Source organism: Eucalyptus grandis, chromosome 4 (genome assembly GCF_016545825.1).
Source record: "Eucalyptus grandis isolate ANBG69807.140 chromosome 4, ASM1654582v1, whole genome shotgun sequence".
In the NCBI taxonomy this organism is placed as follows: domain Eukaryota; kingdom Viridiplantae; phylum Streptophyta; class Magnoliopsida; order Myrtales; family Myrtaceae; genus Eucalyptus; species Eucalyptus grandis.
The window spans coordinates 12,217,001-12,229,323 of NC_052615.1; positions in this window are offsets into that span (position 1 = coordinate 12,217,001).

Below are 12,323 nucleotides of genomic sequence, written 5' to 3' on the forward strand. Positions count from 1 at the left end.
AGCAATAAAAATATTCAAACCATTCAATTCTTGAAGGTATGATCCAATCGGTTTGAATATGGAAACAATATCTAATCATTTGAAATTTCGCGAATAAAATCGATAAGTTGATCTTAAGTCCTAAAGATCAAGATATCGATTTTATTTCCGTGTGATTAATTATTCCATCTAAAGCATAGAATAAAAAATCGTTTTGCGGCTACGGATTAGGAAACGAATCTTAAAAGGTACTGACTATCAATCAAATATGCATGATAGATATCGAGTATCAAATTAGGCAATAAAATATCAATGGAATCGAGTAAGGAGCGTTACCTAATTGTGACAATAAGTTTTCAAATTTGAGCATCGGACAATGGATCACGAATGGTGATCAGAAGTGATTTGTGCTGTTCTACGGCTCCGCAGCTGGTCGTCGATGGGGTGGAGACACGGCTGCTCACGTCTTGGTGATCAACTTGAGACCGCATTAGAAACCTCCATAAGCGGTGGACCAAAGAAGATGTTCGTGCGGGGAGCGCTCCAGGTTAGTATTCAATTTTTGTAAAACAAATCAATCCTCCCTCAAAGTTGACCACCCTATTTTTTACTGGGAATATCTATGCCCCGATTTTTCTTCTCTCTTCATGTGCGGATTTATGCATGGGTGTTGCAGAGAAGTGGAAGCATGCGTTCTCTCTCTTCAGGTTTGTCTTGTAGGCGAATCTGTTGGGTTCGCGAAGAAGACCTGCAAAACAAAGGCGGACTCGACCAAAGGCGTAGTGGCTGGAATTCGTCGAGTCTACACTGGATTGAAGTACAGGAACGCCGAAGGGACTGCTGGTATACTCGGTCGAAGATTGGCAGCAGTGTCGCAGCTGCTCACGGCGTCGGGCTGGGTGCAGGAGCCAGTTTGGACGTGTAGTAGCAGCGGTCGACGGAGGAACAGCAGCCGCAGATGGTGGGCTGTGGGCGTCGGCTTCACCGTCAAGCAGCTGGAGGCACCAATCGGGGGACTCAAAGAAGACCACCCTTTTTCTTCTTGTCATTCACTTCTCTGCTCTTGACAGAGAAGAAAAGACCCTTTTTTTCGTCTTCCCTAGTTCACGTTCTCTCTGTTCTCTCTCACTTTTTCTCTTTTTCTTCTGAATGCTCTCTCCTCTTGCTTCATTTATCTCATCACACCGAGGAGAAAAGATCTCAATGTCCATCGAATTTATGGCCATGCTATTTGATCGGTTGGCTTTCGGCCGATTTTTAGCTCCCGTAGGCTTACTTCAATTAAATCGATTAAACTCAAATTGTCCACCATTGGTCCAATGCAAATATAATAATAAAATAAATGCTCCTAAAATTATATATTATACAATTCAATTTTAATATTTTTATTTAGAGTTAAAAATTAATCATTAATTTTCTATACAATAAATAAATGATCGATTATCAAAATTTATGTATCGACAACATTGATTTTTATTTGATGGCTGCATAAATCCTATTGCCACCCAAAGGTCAACCAAAGTCAGCTTCTTTATCTCATAATCCTTGGCAAACAATGAACAAAATGCAAGACATTGTTTCAAATGTGAGGGAAGTTGGTCATGCCAACAGTACAAACAACCAATGAAATTTCAGAGCACTTTCTAACAATGTCTTTGTTGATGGCTAGCATGCTAGGATTTTGTATCTCCTCTTCCTTTTGACAAGCTATTTGCATAAATAAATCAAGAGAAGCACTTTTAGATAAGCCTCCAAGATGATGAGGTGGAGCAGTGCTAGTAATCTCCGCAATCAAAGGAATGCATGTAGTCATAAGGATTTTGCTTCCTCTAGCACCTCCCACCAATAACGTTTTGAAGCTCAACAATTTTCCTTGTTCTACATTTCATAAATCATCTAAAACTAGGACATATCTCTTGTATCAATTTCTACCCTCAGTTTTTCTTTGGTCGAGGCACTTAGTTCCCTATGCAACCATTCCATCACAACCTCATTTGGTTCCTCCTTTGCACAAGCTATTATTTTTCTCTTCTTCTTTTTCCATGTCAAAGTCATTTGAGACACAAACCCACATTGTAAACTTAAAATGTTTACTAACCATTTTATCATTATATACAAATTGAGCAAGAGCGGTTTTATCAAGCCCACCAATACCAACTATTGGAAGGATGGAGATGTGCTATTTCATGTTTGAATCCGGTAATCATGACCATCTTTTAACATCATATCTCCCTCAGGTATGAACGAATGCGTTTCTTCTCTCTCCCTCCACTCTTTATCTACTTGCGAACTCACAAGGCACTCATTCAAGGGGAATCTCCGATCAGCCATAATGATTTCTATTCTCTCTTTACTGCTCTTACTTTGTAGCTCATCTTCAGTTTAAAAACAAGCTGATTGGAACTTGAGAAAAATGTCCTTACCTCCTTGATCATTTCATTGTGGCTCCTCAATTCTCATCATGTAGCTTCTATATTGAATTCTTCTAGCTCATCATGCGCATCATATAAGGCATCTTTGAGATTCTCAAGCCAAACTTGGATTTGGCGACTATGGGAGTATTGTTATTCTACATCATCCAGTATAGCCCAAAGTTTGGAGACGCTACCTTTGAGCAACTCGAGTTCATGCTTGATGCCCCGTAACTTTCCAACCATTTCTAATGCCTAAGGAACCAGATGAGCAACGATCTTTCTGGCAATGCTGGTGATGATAGCTTCCGCCATTTTCGTTCTCCCTCTCTCAAGATCAGAAGATATCAGTCCAGTCCTCCCAAGGCCCCAGGCACAACGATGCAATTATCAAGGGTGCGCTCTACCACTAAGCTAATAGCCCGTCATGCGGCCCTCCCGCTGCAGCCAGCTATGTCAAAGGTAGAGGTGTTAAATGGGTTATTGACCCATTTATGGACCCATTTATAGTTAAATGGGTCATTAATTGATCAAGCCTCATTTCTCAAAACACCCATAATGGATTTTGAAAATAGAGGCTAAGATATATAAGTCTTAAATGGGTCTGAGAACAGACCCATTTAAGATCCATTTATCAACCCATTAAAAATGAACACATTTATAGAGAGACTCTCTTTTCTATTTAACTTTACAAAAATGTTTTTTTTATAAAAACTGAAATTATAATTATTTTTTTATTTTAATTTTCTTTTTTTTTTTTTTTTTCTTTCTTCTTCCTCCGGTTGCCGACACGACGATGGCCAGCAACCAACCAGGTGAGCCTCAAGCTCGCCGGACATCGACAAGGCCTCCACCTCGTTATATCTAGCGAGCTCGAGGCTCGCCGGCGTCGGGCGGGCTCGAGCCTCGCTAGATGAGGGGCAGCTCGAGCTCACCAGATTTGGCGAGGTGGAGGCCTCGCCGACGCTAGCAAGGCTCGAGCTCGCTAGATTTAGTGAGGTGGCGACCTCGCTCGACGCCGGCAAGCTCGAGGCTCGCCCGTGGCCTGACCGTCCCGCCAAAGAAGAAGAAGAAGAAAAAAAAAAAAAAAATTACAAATTACAAATTATATTAAAAACAAAAAAAAAATTTAAAATTTAATTTTAAAAAATAAAAATAATTAAAATTTGATTTTTTTAAAAATAATTATTTTAAAAATTATAAAAATTGTCCATTAAATTTGTGTTGTATAAAACTATTTTAGTAATACCATTTTTTTAAACATATATATAAGAAATAAATTTTTTTAAGTTTAGTTAAATGGGTTGGGTATGGGTCGGATATGAATCGAGTCTAGTATGGGTTGGAAAATTTATATTAGGTATAAATGGGTCGTAAATGAGCTAATGGGTAAATTTGGGTAGGACTATTAATGACTCAACCCAACTCACCCATTTAACACCTCTAGTCAAAAGCGAGACAAACCTCATCCCCCTCTTTCCCTATTTTGCCCACATGTCACCACGTGGGAGGGGCATGGGAATCAACCATTTATGATTCTTTGATAGAAATAAATTAGAATAAGATACTACACTCTTGATCATGAAATATCAATTGCTTGTTGAACCCTATGAATTGTGTGAAAATAAGATACTCCAAATTCAAGGAAGATAGAGGAGCGAAAGAATCAACCTATTTATATTGGAAGATAGTCCTCCCAAAGCTAAAGACTTGTCAGAACATTTATAAGAAGTGAATGTCGATGCTCACCTAAGACTGGAAAATCAAAATACTGAGAAATCTTGTAACTTCTATGATTGACTTGCATTGTTGAAGATAAGAAATTATTGTATTAACCATCATACAATAAGTTTATGACTTTTTGGATAATTCTCCTATATAAGTATTTGATGACTGAGTTTTCCATTAGGGGTGCAAAACGAGTCAACATGCTGGGCTTAACCTCAATTAGACTCATAAACTCAAAGCTAGAAGCTCCACTCAGTTCTATAAGTTACTTTTTTTTTTCGCTTGAACTCAACTCAATATAAAACATGACATACTCGGATTATGTGGATAAAACTCAACTTACTCTATTATTTCCAGCTCAATCGAATTCGACTTGATTTGACATACTCACACGTCCCCTCTTTTGTTTATTTTTAAGATTATATTAGAGGCTGAAATGTGTAATTATGTGGTAGAAAAAATAATACATGTATATTATTTATTATATATCACAAAAAAAAATCCTATAATTTATAAATACTCAGTTAAGCAAGCAAGCCAATCGAGTCAAGCATCTTCATATTCGAACTCGGCTAGACAAGCTACTCGGTCTTAGTGGTCATGTTAGGTAGCTTGCTTCCAAATCAACCCGACCATGAAAAATTAAGAATCAATACCAGTGTTAGTCATGCTTGTAAGCTACTCTCTCATGTGAAACGTTAATATTTCTAAGGCGGTGCCTAGTTGGCACTATGTCAGCCACGTCACCACCACATACGCAAATAAGAATGGGGCACACGTTTCTAGGTTATCCAACTCATCAATCTAGCATAACAACTTAGCTAGAGAGCTAACGGTTCATGGACAATTTTGAAAATCAAGAACAGTAGAGGTAAGGAACTTCAAGCAAAATGACGGGCCAGTCCACTGGTGGCATCATTGCTCATTCCTTTCGTTTGCATTCGAGAGATGCTCGTTACTCAGTGTTTGTTGGTAATGACCGGAGTTAATGGATTTTGACACATTGCGGTTGCATATTGCAAAGTTGAGTTGCCTCTTTGTCCTCATATCCTAATCATTTGGACTTTGCTCCACCACTTGAGCATAGTGCTCCACTTTCATTGGGCTGCTCTTGTTTGTCTCAGTGAAAGAGGAAAGAGGATGTTCTCTTTGTCTAAGGGCTTTATACCATTCGATTTCTCTACTTTGAGAGAGGAATCTTGTATAATGTTTTTCGGAAAATTATAATCAAAGGGTGACAATTTAATCTATTCTAGGTAGGTATCAAGTTCCAATTTCCGATAAGTATTTTAAAGTTTTAGAATATTATTGAGATATTGCAGTGGAAGTCAATATCTTCGGCTAAGCAAATTGTAAAGGGAGAGTTTAGTCCAAACCTATCAACATATCTAATTAGATCAACATTCTCTTAAAAGTTTCAATGAGTTATGGGTTAATTATAGTACACTAATTGCTTCATGTTACATCACATGATCTAGTACTTCATCCACTTAACACCCTCACATGTACACTTTAACAAATCTTCCTCCCACGTGTGAGCCTTTTATGTCACCCTGCTCCTTCTTAGTCTGGGAATTCCTTCCGTACTAATATTATTTCAACTCAAATTCCACCTTGGCCCGGCCAAGTTTGGTAGATGTTGGAGAGAGGAACAATATTTGCCCTTCAGACTCCACCTCAATGCCTTGGCCTAACCAAGTTTGGCAGGAAGTCAAGGGATACCATCCGCCATCTTGATTAGAGAGTCACATATGAGATATTCACCAAACATCTATTCATGTTAGCGGCAGCAATCTACTATTAGCTCTAGTACCATTGGTTGGGTCAACATAGTAGAAACCCAATAAATTCATCAAGAATATTGTCAAGGGAGTGCATAAGTTTGAGCCCTTCAACATTTCCTATTGGGCTCACATTGTCTCAAAAGTTTAAACTATGGACTAATATGTCGATTAATATATATTAACTCTTCCAAATTATATCAGTTGTGGGACTTTTGCTGCCTAATGCCTTCAGAAGTGCACCTTAAAAAAATGAAAGCTGAAGTTCAATCTATTACAATTTCAGTACACATAAGTTCCTCAATTCAATTTCATATATGCTTGGATCGGTAAATCCCACACATTGTTCATTAACAGCTAAACATCCTTAACTATGTTGTCAAGATGATGACGACGAAGAATGAATAAATGAGCACAGATTGGTGCAGTCATTCAAGCAACTCTTTGGGAGATGATATACTCTTTTGCTAATTGAAATGAGCTAAAATATTATCGAAGTTTTCAGTTAACATTTTCCATATATATGTCGAATAATTCAACATGCGTATATTCTTGCAAAATCATTATGACAAACTACATGAATTACTCTTCTTTCATATCAATTGAAGCCTAAGTGAATAAGGGGTTTCATGAATCAGCCACGATCCGTGCAGTTGTCATTAGGAAATGGGCGTCTCAAGGGTTGTGAATGGCGAAGATGAAGTTGGATTTAAAAGAAGTAAAGTTTAGTTATGCTAAAAAATGGCAGATAGATTATTCCACGAAGGTATCTTCTTAGGCATTATCAAGATACAAGACTGAACAAATGCTACTAGATAAAATTTATTAAGTGATGGATCAAATCAATCACATTCTAAATTAAACTCGGATTTATGTCCTTTCTTTGTCAAATATATCTATGCTCAGATCCTCGACACCACAAATGCTTTTGAGAGAGAGAGAGAGAGAGAGAGAGAGAGAGAGAGAGAGAGAGAGTTCCCCTTTTATAGTGCAAAGTTGAAAGATGGATTTTAGATATTAGCCCCACAAAACACAGTTCCAAATTCTAGGCTAGAGACTATGACAGAGCATCCCATTTCACATCATCGCCTAACAAAATGCAGTAGGAAGCAGTCCTATCCACTATCCTTGCCCTTTTGATTTTGTTGTGGAGCGTCTCCAAAGTGGAACTAATAACATCGCCCATCTATATCTTCTTCGCATCGAAATTATTTGTAAGTATTTATAGAGTACGATATTCTATCCGATCAAACTAATTATCATATGCTAAATTTAAGAATACTTCTATCTCTTTTGAAATAAATATATTGTAAGACAAACGAGTCAGACTTAAACCTTTCAATTTTATCAATTTTATCCTAAATCTTTTGACAACTTACCAATTTAGTCTTAAACTTTTCATTTGTGTCAATTTAATAATAAACCTTTTGAAAATTTGCTAATTTAATCCTAGACATTTTGAATATTTTGAATGACTAATTTTAATCGAAAATTATTGACATGGATGCTGGTCGACCAATGACTATCCTACGTGGTATGACTGACGCTGACGTTGATAATTTTTACATTTAAAAAAAATCATTTTTTTTCCTTTTCAACCCTTGTCTTTCCCTTTGGCCAAAAATGAAAACAAAAAAGCAAAAATTATCTAATAAGTAATTTTCAGTCAAAATTAACAAGTCGTTGAAAGATTTAAGAATAAATTAGTACAATTAAAATATGTAGGATTGAATTAGTTACCATATGATAAGTTTATAACTTTTTGGATAATTATCCCCTTTAAATATGGTCATTTATTTGTATAGAAATAAATGTACTTCCTGAATACATGCCAATCTTCTTTCTAGAATGATTCCGTCCTACTTTAGATGACCTTTCTCTTACTATTGCTCTCCATCATATAAACATATAATACACACTGGCTCTACCTCTCCCCCAAAGGACAAAACCACTCCACATGGTTTTACCGAAAAATATGAATAGACTACTAAAAATCAAGTCAAATTGTGATAATACACCACGAGACTACGGGTAAGTGATGTCTCTGTCCATTTGCTTGGCTTTTCTTTCTTCGCTTTATAATTGATCGATTGCTTCTCATCAGTAGCAGAAACCCTAGAAAGAATTTCATGTCACAATCCTTTTTCAATCTTAAACATGTCCAATTCCGAAAAATATGCTCAAACTCGTCGCAGTAGATTTCAGCCGTTGGGAATAAATTCTGGAAGAAGCGCATGTATTAGATAATAAGAAAATGTCAAGAATCCTTGTGCCTTTGTTCAAGTTGGATTCAATAAGCACATAACAAGGACCGTGTAATAATGTCGCTAGAGTTGGAGCCCTGATCATTTCTTGATAATTATGCAAATTTCTCTTTTGTGATTCTATCAACCGCGAAAAAGAAAAATATAATAAAAAGAAAAAAAAATTCATAGTGGATAGAATTATGTCCAGAACGACAGCTGGAAGTTGTGGATAGGGGAGAGGAACAGAAAGGGTCAAATCATTGCCCACCAGAGGCCAACTCCGATAACTTTTTCTAAATTTTTCATATGTTAGAATACTTTTGTTTCTCTATTCTCCTTCAAATAAAATAATGGAGGGGCGAAAGTTAAGCTCGAGAATATCCATTTCCATGAACAAAGTGCAACTCAGTGGAATCAACCTTTTTAGGGCCACCTATCCCATCTCAGATTAAACAAATAACAATTATGGTAAATGACTCTTTGCATTTCCTAAAGCACTTTGTGTCTCTCCCACTTTCCATTTGAATATGATTGTGTTAATGGAATTCCCAATCACAGTAGTTTGTCACTTCATGGGGCTGGATCTTCATTATCTATTATAATACGGGGAATGTGAACTTATAAAATTTGCTAAACTCTGGCATTGAATTGACTATTGTGTGCATATCATCCTTAAAATGTAGATTTGTGACATGCTTAGTCGACTTCTTGAGGCAAGCACCTCGATTGTACTTTTTCATATGATTGTAGTTGATGTTGTTAGGTTGTACATGTGAGATCTTGGAGGTGCTGAACTCTTGGCTCCTAATTATCCCAAGTTTAAAAAAAAAAAAATTTAATTATTCATCGAGTTAAGTTGCTTAGTGGGTTTAACGTAAGTGCGACTAGCTGGTAGGTACCTGTATTTTTTTTTTTTAATGAATTTGATAGAAAAGTCAGGTTTTATATGACAAAATCGAGTATCTCCCACTTTACGATAGTCAATTATTTGCATAAACTCATGCTTGATTCAGAAACTATACATGTATACATGCTTCAAGAAAAACCAGTCATTTACTTGTTTCGCATGCTAGACTTACAAAATTTGGCGGGAAAATTAATTATTTGGTTCACTTCAACAGAACCATGTAAACCTCTAATGTGCTTATGGATTGATTTCCATCATTATTAGTAAACGTTGGTGTGACTCGACTCGATCATGTGATGACTTGTTATATATACTACAATTACTTGAAATACATTTGAATAACATCCTTTTCGATTTGAGTGTGGCTTCGACTATTCCTCAAGCCTATCAATTCATTACACACCATTAACCAAAATATGTCTAAAGTTAACTAATTGGCATATATGTTCGAAGAATATCGCACGTCAATGACCACAAGGATTCTAACTTTTTCAACAGTTGATTTGTAATAAAGCACTCTCAAGTGCTCTTAGTGGACTACGTTTGAAAATTATTTATTTTTATTGCCTAGTTCTCTTTTCGTGGGCAAATATAAACCATCATATGCGAAAGAGAGTGCGTTGCCTCTTCCTCTCCATTGTCGTTAATATTAATTTCTTTTCAATATGGGTGCACTCCCTTTTAGGGTGTTTGATTAGTGTGGAAATTATGTTGACATGCAAACCTTGCTATTATATATATATATATATCTTTGAAAGTCAAAGTTAACATTGAAGTGCAATATTTTTCATGCTAACACATTAGGTCTCTAAATACTCCTCCTCACGTTCAAGTTAGATAAAAAGATAATTAAATAAAATAATTTTGAACGATTATGGTGTAAGTCTTAAAACCTGTCGTGATAAGGTATTTGAATTCTAAAATTTTCATTCCATCTATTTAAGTTCTAACACTTGCAATTTTGACACATTTGAGTCCCTCCTGCCAACTTTGTTAGTTTTAAGTAGACGGAAAATGTTACTTGGCGATTTTGTAGCGGTGAATAAAAAAAGTCACATAGATTTCCATCCACTAAGCCAAAGGAGATGATAATAACAGAAGCACTAAAGTGTACAACTACGATAAATTTTTAGGACTTAATTATAAGAAGTGAAAGTTTTAGGATTCAAATGTATTGTGATAAATTTTAGGACTCTTCTATAATTGTCCAGCTTTTTTTTTTTTTTTTTGAAATGGAATCCTTATGAATAAGACTGTCGAGACAGATATGACAAACGTAAATAAGAATCCACATGCAAGATGAGCACTTGAAAGGTGCATAAAGAAATTGTATAAAACTCTAATATCATGTCTAGTCCAATTTGTTAGATAACAATGAAACTTATTTGATACCTCAAGATCGGGGGCGTTTTAAAAAATTTAAGTTCTGTATCGTTTATGCATACGTATGCATGCACATACTACTCTCTATGATTCCCTTTTATTATAATGTTTTCACATTGTGAAAGCAAAAACAGCAATAGCCGCCATAACCACTGACCAATTTTGAATAGAAAATTCTCTACCAGCAATATTACTTTTTCAAATGAATTTTTAAACTTAATGGATTATATTTTTATCACTATTTCTGTGGTCTAAATTTTCAATTCTAACCGAATTATAGAAGTGTTCAATCCTATTATGGACCTTGGTGTCAATTTAAGTTCTATTGATCCTAACTGCATGAGCAATGGGTTAGTTAATTAGGTTCCGACAGCAAACAAATACACACACACACACACACACACACACACACACACACACACACACACACACATATTATTAACCATGATCAAAAAAATTGAGTAAATATCTCTCAATGATGATAGGAGAAACTCTACTTTTTAACTACACCCCTCAACCTACGCCTTTTCTTTTCCAACCAAGTACTCGAAATTTCAATTCATTTGATCAAGTTCACAAGTTTTATTTGATCAAGTTCACGAGCTCGCATAAAATTTCTAATCAAGCCCCTCAAACACCGATTTTAGTCAATTTTGAACTTTAATTGTTTGTCGAACCATGCTGAAAGACGACTTGGGAAAAAAAATTTGCCTCAATGGAAAAGTCGTCATGAAAAAACTTTACCTCTAGAATTGCATAAATTTTCTTTTCGCCCATTTCAGTCTCCATGATGGCTTGTCAATGGTGCAAAAGTTTTTAGAGGTCATACTAGCATGGTCCAGTGGGTTATGTAGCTCGAATCAACTAGAATTGATGCATGACAGGATTGATCAGAAAACTTAAACAGGCACAAGGGCATATTTAAACAAATAATCAAAATGAAGTTCAATGATTTGATTGGGAAAAGCATGTAGGCTCAAGAACGACAAGTAGAATATTATGGTGATATATCAAACATTATATAATTTATTTGTATAAATAAGAGGGAGGGTCGTAGCTATCAGCATCGGCAACCCTTTTGAGGTGTTAATATAGGTGTTAAGCACCCGTCAAAAAGTTAGCGGTAAGCAAAAAACCGAGTTAATTTGAAGAGACAGCTAATCATGGGTTAATGCAGACAATTAATTGTTAACTATCTAAGATTGTCTTTGTCAAGTGAAGTTCTGAAAAAAGGCACAAAAAGGCTGAGGATTTCAAAAGTAGGGTGTGATATGATTATTCTAACTTTATTTGGATGGCCTCAGACCCATCCCCTGTGTCACTGTCGAATATTTATGTTCATAAGATTTTATTTTATTTGGGGTATTGGTCGGACCAAAATCGAGACTTCGATCGGAGCACAGTGAACCAACCATGAACATATTACCAAAGTTCTTTATTTTATATATATTTTTAAATTACGAAAGCATCTAAATATTTTCTGGTCCCTGGAAACATATAATTATTTCAAAATTTATGAAGCACTATTTTTGAAATTTGGAAGTATCATCCATCGGTGGAAAGGGTGAACTTTTTTTTTTTTATCAAAGACGCAGCAAATATTTATTTGATTCGCTTTTATGAAATTATATTATGATATTTATCTACCTAAAAGACGAGATGTTTATCGTCGAGCTTTAAATTAGCAACGTTCTTGAATTGATACCAGATTTCAGATTGATAGTTACTTCGTCAACCCAATATGAAAGAAGAAAAGGTAAAAAAAAAGAAGAAAAAAAATAGAAAATATTAATTCTCCTCCTCCCTTATAATTTTGTGGCACGGCAAAAATGAATTTCTTTCCATTTCCTACTAAAGTAAGGAGGAAATAATAAAAAGATGAACCAAG